This window comes from Triticum urartu, chromosome 5 (assembly GCF_003073215.2).
Source record: "Triticum urartu cultivar G1812 chromosome 5, Tu2.1, whole genome shotgun sequence".
Taxonomy (NCBI): domain Eukaryota; kingdom Viridiplantae; phylum Streptophyta; class Magnoliopsida; order Poales; family Poaceae; genus Triticum; species Triticum urartu.
The window spans coordinates 505594546-505606591 of record NC_053026.1 but is presented as its reverse complement, the minus strand read 5'-3'; positions in this window follow the sequence as shown (position 1 = coordinate 505606591).

Sequence of the window (12046 nt, the reverse complement as noted above, 5' to 3'; positions counted from 1 at the left end):
TTAAGGTTTAACAAACACACAAGAAGAAAGCAGGAAAAAGAACATAAACTAGCATGGATATTACAGTGAAAAAGTATGAGCACCGACATCTAGCAATGAGTGTGTGTGAACATAAATGTAATGTCGGTGAGAAATACGTACTCCCCCAAGATTAGGCTTTTGGCCTAAGTTGGTCTATGGCCACGGCTGGCCTGGCAGATATCCATAATAATAGTTGTTGGGGTCGTACTATGATGATGAAGAATAGTTGGGATCATACTGTGATGAAGAAGAAGACTCTGACTGCCACTGGCTGACAGTCATCTCTGGATCCCAAGAATAAACAGATTGTCGTGGAGGCTCATCTTGTGGTTCCTGTTTCGGGGCTGGTGCAGGATTCTTGTAAGCTTGGACGGCAGCCCACGTAATGAGGTAGGGTCCTACAAAATTAAACAAAGAAGGAGCAGGCAGGATAATAGTCTCAGGATGATGTTTGTTAAAGAACAATTGATATTTAAGCTCTCCTGCCCTATTCTTAACAATAAAATCGTGCGCCACCATACTTTTATGATCTATATAAACACAGGGCAGCACCTTTTCTTCCTTCTCAGCATGCCTAATAGGTATGTTAAAATGTGCATCTAGGCGTGTAGCATAGATGCCTCCAAAGATGGGACCCTTAGTACGGTTCATACTTAACCGTCTAGCAATAATACCGCCCATACTAAAAGTGTTATCACTATATATACCATGGTGCAGAATAATTATATCAGGGATACTAAGGTTTCCACAGTTTCCGCGTCCAATTAAACAATGACTAGCAAATAATGCAAAGTAACGTAAGACAGGAAAATGTATGCTAGTAATTCATGCATCGGAAACCTTCCTAGTTTCTCCTACAGTGATAGTATCAATAAACCCAGCCACATCATCATGATGTGGTTCTTCTGTCTTGCCCTCAAAAGGGACTAAACAAATCCGACAGAAATCATAAAGTGACATCTCCTTATGCTCATCATATAAATGAAACTCCACCGTAGGTGGTGAGTTCCTAGAATGAAAATGAAAGTTTTGCACAAAAGTATTTGTGAGTAAGAGATACTGATCGCATTGGTCGTGGAGGAAAGCGGCGAGGCCTGCATTGTGAGCCAATTCATGAAAATCTTCATAGATACCGGCTGCTCTCAAGAAATCATCAGAAGGACATTCACACACCCGAATCTCCGTGGTGCGCGGCAAATTATACTTAGGCTTCGGTGCCTTTTCCTTTGAGCTTTGGCTCGATGAGCCCCTCAAAAATCTCCTCATTATTTTTCTGAAATAATCTGAAATTCTTTGTAACTTCAAACAAAAGTGAACCAACTTCAATAAAACTGATAACAACTACTCCTACAAGTGCCTAGAGCCTATATCAAGCATTAGAACTACTTGGAACCATATAAATTTGACATGCAAGCTCAAGAACATGGTCACCTATGCAGCACAAATTTGCAAAGAATAAAGCACTAGGACAAAAACTAATTGGACCAGTGGAGGAGTCACATACCAAGGAACAATCTCCCCAAGCAGTTTTGCGAGAGGTGCTTTGAGCAAGGAGATCGAAAATCACGGCAAAAGTGGCTGGAACACGTGCTTGAGTTGGTTTTTCGGGTTTGTGTGAGACAGATGAAGAAGATGGGTGCTGGGATAAGTGGAGGAGGGCCACCATGGGCCCACGAGGCAGGGGGGCGCGCCCTAGAGGGGGGCGCACCCACCACCCTCGTGGCCAGGTGGCAGCTCCTCCCGCGGTAATTTTTGCACAGTAAATCCTCAAATATTCCCGAAAAATCATATTAAATTGGCATGGCATTCTGAGGACTTTTATTTTCGGGATATTTTTATATTACACGGATAAGTCAGGAAACAGACAGAAAAATACTATTTTTACTTTATTTAATATAAACAACAGAAAGTAAAAGTGGGGTACAGAAGGTTGTGCTTCTAGTTTCATCCACCTCATGCTCATCAAAAAGAATCCACTAATAAGGTTGATCAAGTCTTGTTAACAAACTCATTCCGATAATCATGAAACCGGAGAAATTTCAAATAACACTAAGTTACCTCAACGGGGATATTCACATCCCCTATAATACGTATATCATATTTCTTTTTGACAGTAGGAAGAGGAAATTCAAAACCTCCAATTATAATCGATGAAAATTTTCCAATGGAGTTGATACTATGAACTTGAGGTTGTTTCCTCGGAAAGTGTACCGTATGCTCATTACCATTAACATGAAAAGTGACATTGCCTTTGTTGCAGTCAATAACAGCCCCTGCAGTATTAAGAAAAGGTCTTCCAAGAATAATAGACCATACTATCATCCTCGGGAATATCAAGAATAACAAAGTCCGTTAAAATAGTAACGTTTGCAACCACAACAGGCACATCCTCACAAATACCGACAGGTATAGCAGTTGATTTATCAGCCATTTGCAAAGATATTTCGGTAGGTGTCAGCTTATTCAAGTCAAGTCTACGATATAAAGAGAGAGGCATAACACTAACACCGGCTCCAAGATCACATAAAGCAGTTTTAATATAATTTCTTTTAATGGAGCAAGGTATAGTAGGTACTCCGGGATCTCCAAGTTTCTTTGGTATTCCACCCTAAAAGTATAATTAGCAAGCATGGTGGAAATTTCAGCTTCCGGTATCTTTCTTTTATTAGTAATAATATCCTTCATATATTTAGCATAAGGATTTCTTTTGAGCACATCAGTTAATCGGATACGCAAAAAGATAGGCCTAATCATTTCAGCAAAGCGCTCAAAATCCTCATCATCCTTTTTCTTGGATGGTTTCGGAGGAAAAGGCATGGGTTTCTGAACCCAAGGTTCCCTTTCTTTACCATGTTTCCTAGCAACAAAGTTTCTTTTATCATAATGTTGATTCTTTGATTGTGGGTTATCAAGATCAACAGCAGGTTCAATTTCTACATCATTATCATTACTAGGTTGAGCATCATTATGAACATCATCATTAATATTTTCATTAGGTTCATGTTCATTACCAGACTGTGTTTCAGCATCAGACATAGAAATATCATTTGGATTATCAGGTGGTTCGGCAATATGTTCACTAGAAGTTTGCACAGTTCTATCATTTTTCTTCTTCTTCTTTTTAGAAGAATTAGGAACATCAATATTATTTCTTTGAGAATCTTGCTCGATTCTCTTAGGGTGGCCTTCAGGATACAAAGGTTCCTGAGTCATTCTACCAGTTCTAGTAGCCACTCTAACATCATAATCATTTTTCTTACTATTCATTTCATCAAGCACTTCTTTTTGAGCCTTAAGTACTTGTCCTACTTGAGTGGTAACCATAGAAGCATGTTTGCTAACAAGTTTAAGTTCACCTTTAATATTAGCCATATAATCACCCAAGCATCTAATCATATAAGCATTTTCTTTTAATTGTCTACCAAAATAAGCATTGAAGTCGTCTTGCTTAAACATAAAGTTATCAAACTCATCCAAGCACTGACTAGCAATTTTAGTAGGAGGGACTTCAGCTTTATCATATCTATAGAGAGAATTTACCTTTACTACCTGTGTCAGGATATCAGGATCAGGAGGTTCTTCAGTAAATAAAGAATTAAGATCATATGTTTCTTCAACAGGCGGTATATTAAGACCATGTATTTCTTTAATGGGAGGTAAATTCTTAACGTCTTCAGCTTTAATACCTTTTTCTTTCATAGATTTCTTTGCCTCTTGCATATCTTCGGGACTGAGAAATAGAACACCTCTCTTCTTCGGAGTTGGTTTAAGAATAGGCTCCAAAATTGGAGCAGGAGTTGGCTCAGGAGCTGGCTCAGGAGGTGCCCAATTATTTTCATTTGTCAACATATTATTCAATAGAATTTCAGCTTCATCCGGTGTTCTTTCCCTAAAAAGAGAACCAGCACAACTATCTAGGTAATCTCTGGAAGCATCGGTTAGTCCATTATAAAAGATATCAAGTATTTCAGGTTTCTTAAGAGGATGATCAGGCAAAGCATTAAGTAACTTGAGAAGCCTCCCCCAAGCTTGTGGGAGACTCTCTTCTTTAATTTGCACGAAGTTGTATATTTCCCTCAAAGCAGCTTGTTTCTTATGAGCAGGGAAATATTTAGCAGAGAAGTAATAAATCATATCCTGGGGACTACGCACGCAACCAGGATTAAGAGAATTAAACCATATCTTAGCATCACCCTTTAATGAGAACGGAAATATTTTGAGTATATAAAAGTAACGCGATCTCTCATCATTAGTAAACAGGGCAGCTATATCATTTAACTTAGTAAGATGTGCCACAACAGTTTCAGATTCATAGCCATAAAATGGATCAGATTCAACCAAAGTAATTATATCAGGATCAACAGAGAATTCATAATCCTTATCAGGAACACATATAGGTGAAGTAGCAAAAGCAGGGTCGGGTTTCATTTTATCTCTAAGTGATTCTTTGTTCCATTTAACTAATAACCTCTTGAGCTCATATCTATCTTTGCAAGCTAAAATAGCGGTAGAATATTCCATATCAAAAAGATAGCCCTCAGGAATAACAGGCATATTTTCATCATCACTATCATCATCGTATTCAGATTCAATAATTTCTTTTTCTATAGCCCTAGCAATTTGTTCATCAAGAAATTCACCAAGGGGTACAGTAGTATCAGGCATAGAAGCAGTTTCATCATAAGTATCATGCATAGCAGAAGTGGCATCATCAATAACATGCGACATATCAGAACGAATAGCAGAAGCAGGTGTAGGTGTCGCAAACTTACTCATAACAGAAGGTGAATCAAGTGCAGAGCTAGATGGCAGTTCCTTACCTCCCCTCGTAGTTGAGGGATAGATCTTGGTTTTTGGATCTCTCAAGTTCTTCATAATGATAAGCAGATATAAATCCCAAGTGACTCAAAGAATAGAGCTATGCTCCCCGGCAACGGTGCCAGAAATTAGTCTTGATGACCCACAAGTATAGGGGATCACAACAGCTTTCGAGGGTAGAGTATTCAACCCAAATTTATTATTTGACACAAGGGGAGCCAAAGAATATTCTCAAGTATTAGCAGCTGAGTTGTCAATTCAACCACACCTGGAAACTTAGTATCTGCAGCAAAGTGTTTAGTAGCAAGGTAATATGATAGTGGTGGTAGCGGCAACAAAAGTAAATACAGTAAAAGTAATGTTTTTGGTATTTTGTAGTGATTGTAACAGTAGCAGCGGGAAATCAAATAAGCGAGAAACAGTATATGGAAAACTCGTAGGCACCGGATCAGTGATGGATAATTATGTCGGATGCGGTTCATCATGTAACAGTCATAACATAGGGTGACATAGAACTAGCTCCAATTCATCAATGTAATGTAGGCATGTATTCCGTATATAGTCATACGTGCTTATGGAAAAGAACTTGCATGACATCTTTTGTCCTACCCTCCCGTGGCAGCGGGGTCCTATTGGAAACTAAGGGATATTAAGGCCTCCTTTTAATAGAGAACCGGTACAAAGCATTAGCACATAGTGAATACATGAACTCCTCAAACTATGGTCATCACCGGGAGTGGTCCCGATTATTGTCACTTCGGGGTTGCCGGATCATAACACATAGTGGGTGACTATAGACTTGCAAGATCGGATCAAGAACTCACATATATTCATGAAAACATAATAGGTTCAGATCTGAAATCATGGCACTCGGGCCCTAGTGACAAGCATTAAGCATAGCAAAGTCATAGCAACATCAATCTCAGAACATAATGGATACTAGGGACCAAACCCTAACAAAACTAACTCGATTACATGATAAATCTTATCCATCCCATCACCGTCTAGCAAGCCTACGATGGAATTACTCACGCACGGCGGTGAGCATCATGAAATTGGTGATGGAGGATGGTTGATGATGACGACGGCGATGAATCTCCCTTTCCGGAGCCCCGAACGGACTCCAGATCAGCCCTCCCGAGAGGTTTTAGGGCTTGGCGGCGGCTCCGTATCGTAAAACGGGATGATTTCTTCTCTCTTATTTTTTTCTCTCCGAAAGCAAATATATAGAGTTAGAGTTGGCGTCGGAGGGCATCCAGGGGGCTCACGAGGTACGGGGCGCGCCCTAGGGGGGCTCCCCCCACCCTCATGAGAAGGGTGTGGGCCCCTTGGTCTTCATCTTTGGCGAGGAATTTTTATTATTTTCCTAAGATGTTCCGTGGAGTTTAAGGTCATTCCGAGAATATTTGTTTTCTGCACATAAAACAACACCATGGCAATTCTGCTGAAAACAGCGTCAGTCCGGGTTAGTTCCATTCAAATCATACAAGTTAGAGTCCAAAACAAGGGCAAAAGTGTTTGGAAAAGTAGATACGACGGAGACGTATCACCTTGCAATGCCGAAGACAAATCTGCGCGCCGGACTCTGTAAGTGCATCTAGTGCCCCTTAGTGATTTTGGTGTATTGAAGACTTATAGGTTATGGGACTAATGCGTGTGTGAGTATACATAGGTCTATAAGTCTATGAGGAGTTTGATATTTACAGGAAAAGTCGACCCCTAAAAATGAATATCTTCGACTGAAGATTTTGGTATTTCTGAAGACTTTCATGAAGACTTTGAAAGTGAAGAAATTGGTGTGTCCGTGAAGACTTGATATTCATGCGAGAAATATGAAGCTTGAAGACTTTCGTTTTCATAGTTTTGTTTTTTCTCTTTCTTGAGTCATAGGAAACACCATACTGTTAAAGGGGGTCGAGGAAATACTAAGGAAAAATTTCCATGTTATGCTCAACTCAAATCCTACACCTACCAATCCCTTCGAGTGAAGCCATTGGAAATCTCATACAGTTCAGTCAATTTCTTCAGTGACAGGGACGAAGTTCTTCTGGTCTCTGAGGAATTTGTCCTGACTGAGGACTTAGGAATTCGCTAGTGCCGATTGCCTACGCAGTGAGGAACATGATAGCCCTGAGGATTTTGCTACTCAAAATTCCGACCGTTGCTGTGCTATGCGCCAGCTGTCCCAAAATATCTATCCACCTAACGGTCATATCATTGAAGGGCATTTATGTCTTATCATGTCGGGCTGCTCCCTAGGCTATAAATAGCCGCCCCCTACAACCACTAGCTGGTTGGCTGCTCCGAGACTGAGAGAAACTGACACTTGTCATTTGAGAGCAACCCATCCTCCGAGGACTTTGAGCGAAAATCATCAAGTGAGGAAAAACCAAAAACCCAAAACTCAAACACCTACAAACCCCAAGTGATTGAGCATCACTGAAGAGATTGATCCTGAGTGGATCCGACGCTTGTTACCTTTGAAGACTGTGCTTCTTCCAGACGGTTAGGCGTCATGGTCTAGAGCATCCAAGAGGAATAGTGGATCACCGAGTGACCAAGTTTGTGAAGGTTTGGAAGTCGCTTGAAGACTTACCACGAGTGATTGGACGAGGTCTATGTGACCTTAGTTCAAGGAGAATACGGTGAGGACTGGGTGTCTTGGACTAAGTGTCCTTGACTGGGTGTCCGGGACTGTGTGTCCTCGAGTTTAAATACTCAGGCGCTCCAACCAGACGTACAACTGAGACAGCAGTTGGAACTGGTCTACCAAATCATTGTCTTCACCGAGCTTACTAGTTTTATTTCCTCAACTCTTTCATTTCCTCATAACTGTGTTGTATGTTTGTTCATATCTGTGTTTGAAGACTTTGACTGAAGACTTTCTCAATTTCCTCAGTTCAATTTCTTTAGTCTGTTTGTCTTCATCCTGAGTTATCCTGTGATTACGCTTCCTGTACTCTGTGCCTGTCTTCATTTCATCATGATGACTATGCTTGTATTCTGTTGTGTTTACTTTTGAGTACTTATTCCGCTGCTAGTAGTTCTTCGCTAAGGAATTTCCTCACCAGCAAATTCCTCGGTGAAGAATTTCATAAAAATCGCCTATTCACCCCCCCCCCCTCTAGTCGATATAACGCACTTTCAATTGGTATCAGAGCAAGGTACTCCCTTGTTCTGTGTGATTTTGGTTTAACCGCCTGGAGTTTTAGTTATGTCGACCGCAGGTATGATCAAGGTCTCTGCTGGGTGTCCTACCTTCGATGGGACGGACTACCCCTACTGGAAGAATAAGATGCGAATGCATCTTGAAGCAATTGATAACGATCTCTGGTATGTTGTGGAAAATGGTGTTCCCTCAGTCACACCTTCTCTGAATGCTGCCGATGTGAAGAGATTCAAGCAACTCGACTCTCAAGCGAAGAATATCATATGTGGCCATCTAAGCAAAGGACAGTATGGCAGAGTGAGTGCTTTGGAAACAGCGAAGCTTATCTAGGACAGGTTGTCCAAAGTGAATGAAGGAGTCTCAACTCAGCGTGACTCTCGAGTTGATGTTCTTCGCAATCTCTTCAACCGCTTCAAAAGACTCGACAATGAAAATGTTCAACAAACCTTCAATCGCCTACTGACATCTCAAATGAGCTTCAAGCACTTGGTGCCACTGACATCACCGACCATGAGGTGGTGAAGAAATTGCTGAGATCGCTTGATTCCTCATTTGACACTCTGGCATTGATGATACAAGAACGTGTTGATTACAAGTCACTTGATCCCGCTGATATTCTCGAGAGGCTAAATACTCATGAGTTCCAACTTGCTAAAAATAGAGATCTCTATGGTTCAAGCTATGGCAGAACACGTGCACTGAAGGCCAAGGCAGTATCTGAGTCCGAAGATGAAAACTATGGTAGCAGCCTTGGTGATCCTGAAGAACTGAGCCATGATCTGGCTCTGCTCGTGAAGAAGTTCCAAAAGTTCTCAAGACGTGGTCGCCTTGGAAGATCCTCAAGGAGCAATGTTTCCTCATCCAGTGACTACAAGAAGAGGCTCTGTCACAAGTGCAAAAAACCTAGACATTTCATTCAAGATTGTCCTCAGTGGGCAAAGGAATCAAAGAAGAAGAAATACAAGGATTACAGTTCTGATGATGCAAAGAAAAAGAAGAAATCCACAAAATCCTCATCATCAAAATCCTCAAAGCCTTCATATCACAAGAAGAGCAACTCCAAGAAGGCCAGGGCATTCATTGGCAAGGAAATGGACTCTGAGGCTGAATCCAAAGAAAATGAGGAAGAGGAGTCATCTGAGGAGTCTGAATCCGGAGTGGCGAGCCTAGCTCTCGCTACTGCATTCGTCAGCAAGTCTATCTTCAACACTGAAGAAAATGACCTCACCAACAAGGCTGATGAAGGCGATGATGACTACGCTCCCACCTATTGCTTCATGGCAAAGGGTGCCAAGGATGATCAACCCAAAGCTACTGAGTGGGTCCTTGATAGTGGATGTACAAACCACATGACTGGTGACAAGAATCTATTGATGGATGCTCCATTATCTCCGTCGCATCTGAAGCATATCATCTTTGCTGACAAAGGCAAAAGTCAGGTATTGGGTCTAGGTAAGGTTACGATTACAAAGGATCGACACATGGACAAAGTCATGCTTGTTGAGTCCTTAGGGTACAACCTTATGTCTGTCTCAATGCTTTGTGATCTTGATATGGTTGTTGTCTTCGGCAAGTACCGTTGTGTTGTGGTTATGGAAGCTGACAATTCCAAAGTCTTCGAAGGCTTTAGGAGAGGAGACCTGTATATTGTTGATTTCTCTACAGGACCACAACCAGCCGTGTGCTTACATGCAGAAGCTTTAGAAGGCTGGCTCTGGCATCGACGACTTGGTCATGCAGGCATGAGGAATTTGCACACGCTTGCGAAGAAGAAGCATGTCATTGGCATCGAGAATGTCAAATTCCTCAAGGATCAACTATGCGGAGCCTGTGAAGCTGGGAAGATGACCAAGGCCAAGCATCCAGCGAAGACTATCATGACCACCACTCGCCCATTTGAATTGCTTCACATGGATCTCTTTGGTCCTAATCATTATTCTGCTATCTCAAATGAAGCATCTCAATACGGCTCTGTTATTGTTGATGATTATTCTCGTTACACATGGGTACACCTTGTTACTTACAAACATGAAGTGCAGGAAGTCTTTAAACGATTTTCCTCGAGGGCTTCAACCAACTTTGGTGTGAAGATCAAGCACATCAGAAGTGACAATGGCACTGTGTAGGATCGAAAGTATGTCTAGAGGGGGGGTGATTAGACTACTTGACCAAATAAAACCTTAACCTTTTCCCAATTTTAGTTCTTGGCAGATTTTAGCTGTTCTAGGACAAGTCAAGCAATCATCACATAATTCAAGCAAGCATGCAAAGAGTATATTGGCAGCGGAAAGTAAAGCATGCAACTTGCAAGAATATAAAGGGAAGGGTTTGGAGAATTCAAACGCTATTGGAGACACGGATGTTTTTCCCGTGGTTCGGATAGGTGGTGCTATCCTACATCCACGTTGATGGAGACTTCAACCCACGAAGGGTAACGGTTGCGCGAGTCCACGCAGGGCTCCACCCAAGGGCAACGGTTGCGCGAGTCCACGGAGGGCTCCACCCACGAAGGGTCCACGAAGAAGCAACCACCCACAAAGGGTCCACGAAGAAGCAACCTTGTCTATCCCACCATGGCCAACGCCCACGAAGGACTTGCCTCACTAGCGGTAGATCTTCACGAAGTAGGCGATCTCCTTGCCCTTACAAACTCCTTGGTTCAACTCCACAATCTTGTTGGAGGCTCCCAAGTGACACCTAGCCAATCTAGGAGACACCACTCTCCAAGAAGTAACAAATGGTGTGTAGGTAATGAACTCCTTGCTCTTGTGCTTCAAATGATAGTCTCCCCAACACTCAACTCTCTCTCATAGGATTTGGATTTGGTGGAAAGAAGATTTGAGTGGAAAGCAACTTGGGAAGGCTAGAGATCAAGATTCATATGGTAGGAATGGAATGTCTTGGTCTCAACACATGAGTAGGTGGTTTTCTCTCAGAACATATGAGTAGGAATGGTGTGTGTGTTCTGATGGCTCTCTCATCGAATGAGAAGGAGGTGGAGGGGTATATATAGCCTCCACACAAAATCCAACCGTTACATAGATTTCCAATCTCGGTGGGACCGAATGAATAAACTCGGTCTGACCGAAGTAGTAAACCTAGTGACCGTTAGGAATTTCGGTGGGACTGACATGCAACTCGGTAGGACTGATTCGGTTAGGGTTTGGGCATAACGTAATCTCGGTGAGACCGATTACACAAACTCGGTGGGACCGAGTTTGGTAATTAGCTAACCAGAGAGTTGGTCAGGCAAACTCGGTGGGACCGATTTGCTCTTTCGGTGGGACCGAGTGGAACTCGGTGAGACCGAAAAGTTACAAAGGGGAAACACTGAGTTTACATTGCAATCTCGGTGGGACCGATTCGCTCTTTCGGTGGGACCGAAAAGTTACGAAAGGGAAACAGAGAGTTTGCAACCCCATCTCGGTGTGACCGAGATCCTTATCGGTAGGACCGAATTGCTAGGGTTTGGCAGTGGCTAATGACAATTGAAACTCGGTGGCGCCGGATAGGAAAAATCGGTAGGACCGAGTTTGGCTTAGAGTTTAGGTCATATGTGGATATGGGAAAGTAGTTGAGGGTTTTGGAGCATATCATTAAGCACATGGAGCAAGAGGCTCATTAAGCAACACCTCATCCATCCTTGATAGTATTGGCTTTTCCTATGGACTCAATGTGATCTTGGATCACTAAAATATAAAATGAAGAGTCTTGAGCTTTTGAGCTTGAGCCAATCCTTTGTCCTTAGCATTTTGAGGGTTCCACTTTCATATCCATGCCATGCCAATCATTGAGCTTTCCTGAAATAATCATCTTGGAATAGTATTAGCTCAATGAGCTATATGTTGTTATGAATTACCAAAACCACCTAGGGATAGTTGCACTTTCAATCTCCCCCTTTTTGGTAATTGATGACAACATATAGATCAAAGCTTCGACAAATGATAATAAGTATGAAGTATATCGTCGCTTTGAGAAGTATGTGATAAGTAAGAGCTCCCCCTAAATTTGTGCATATATAAAATTTGCTTTGGACTG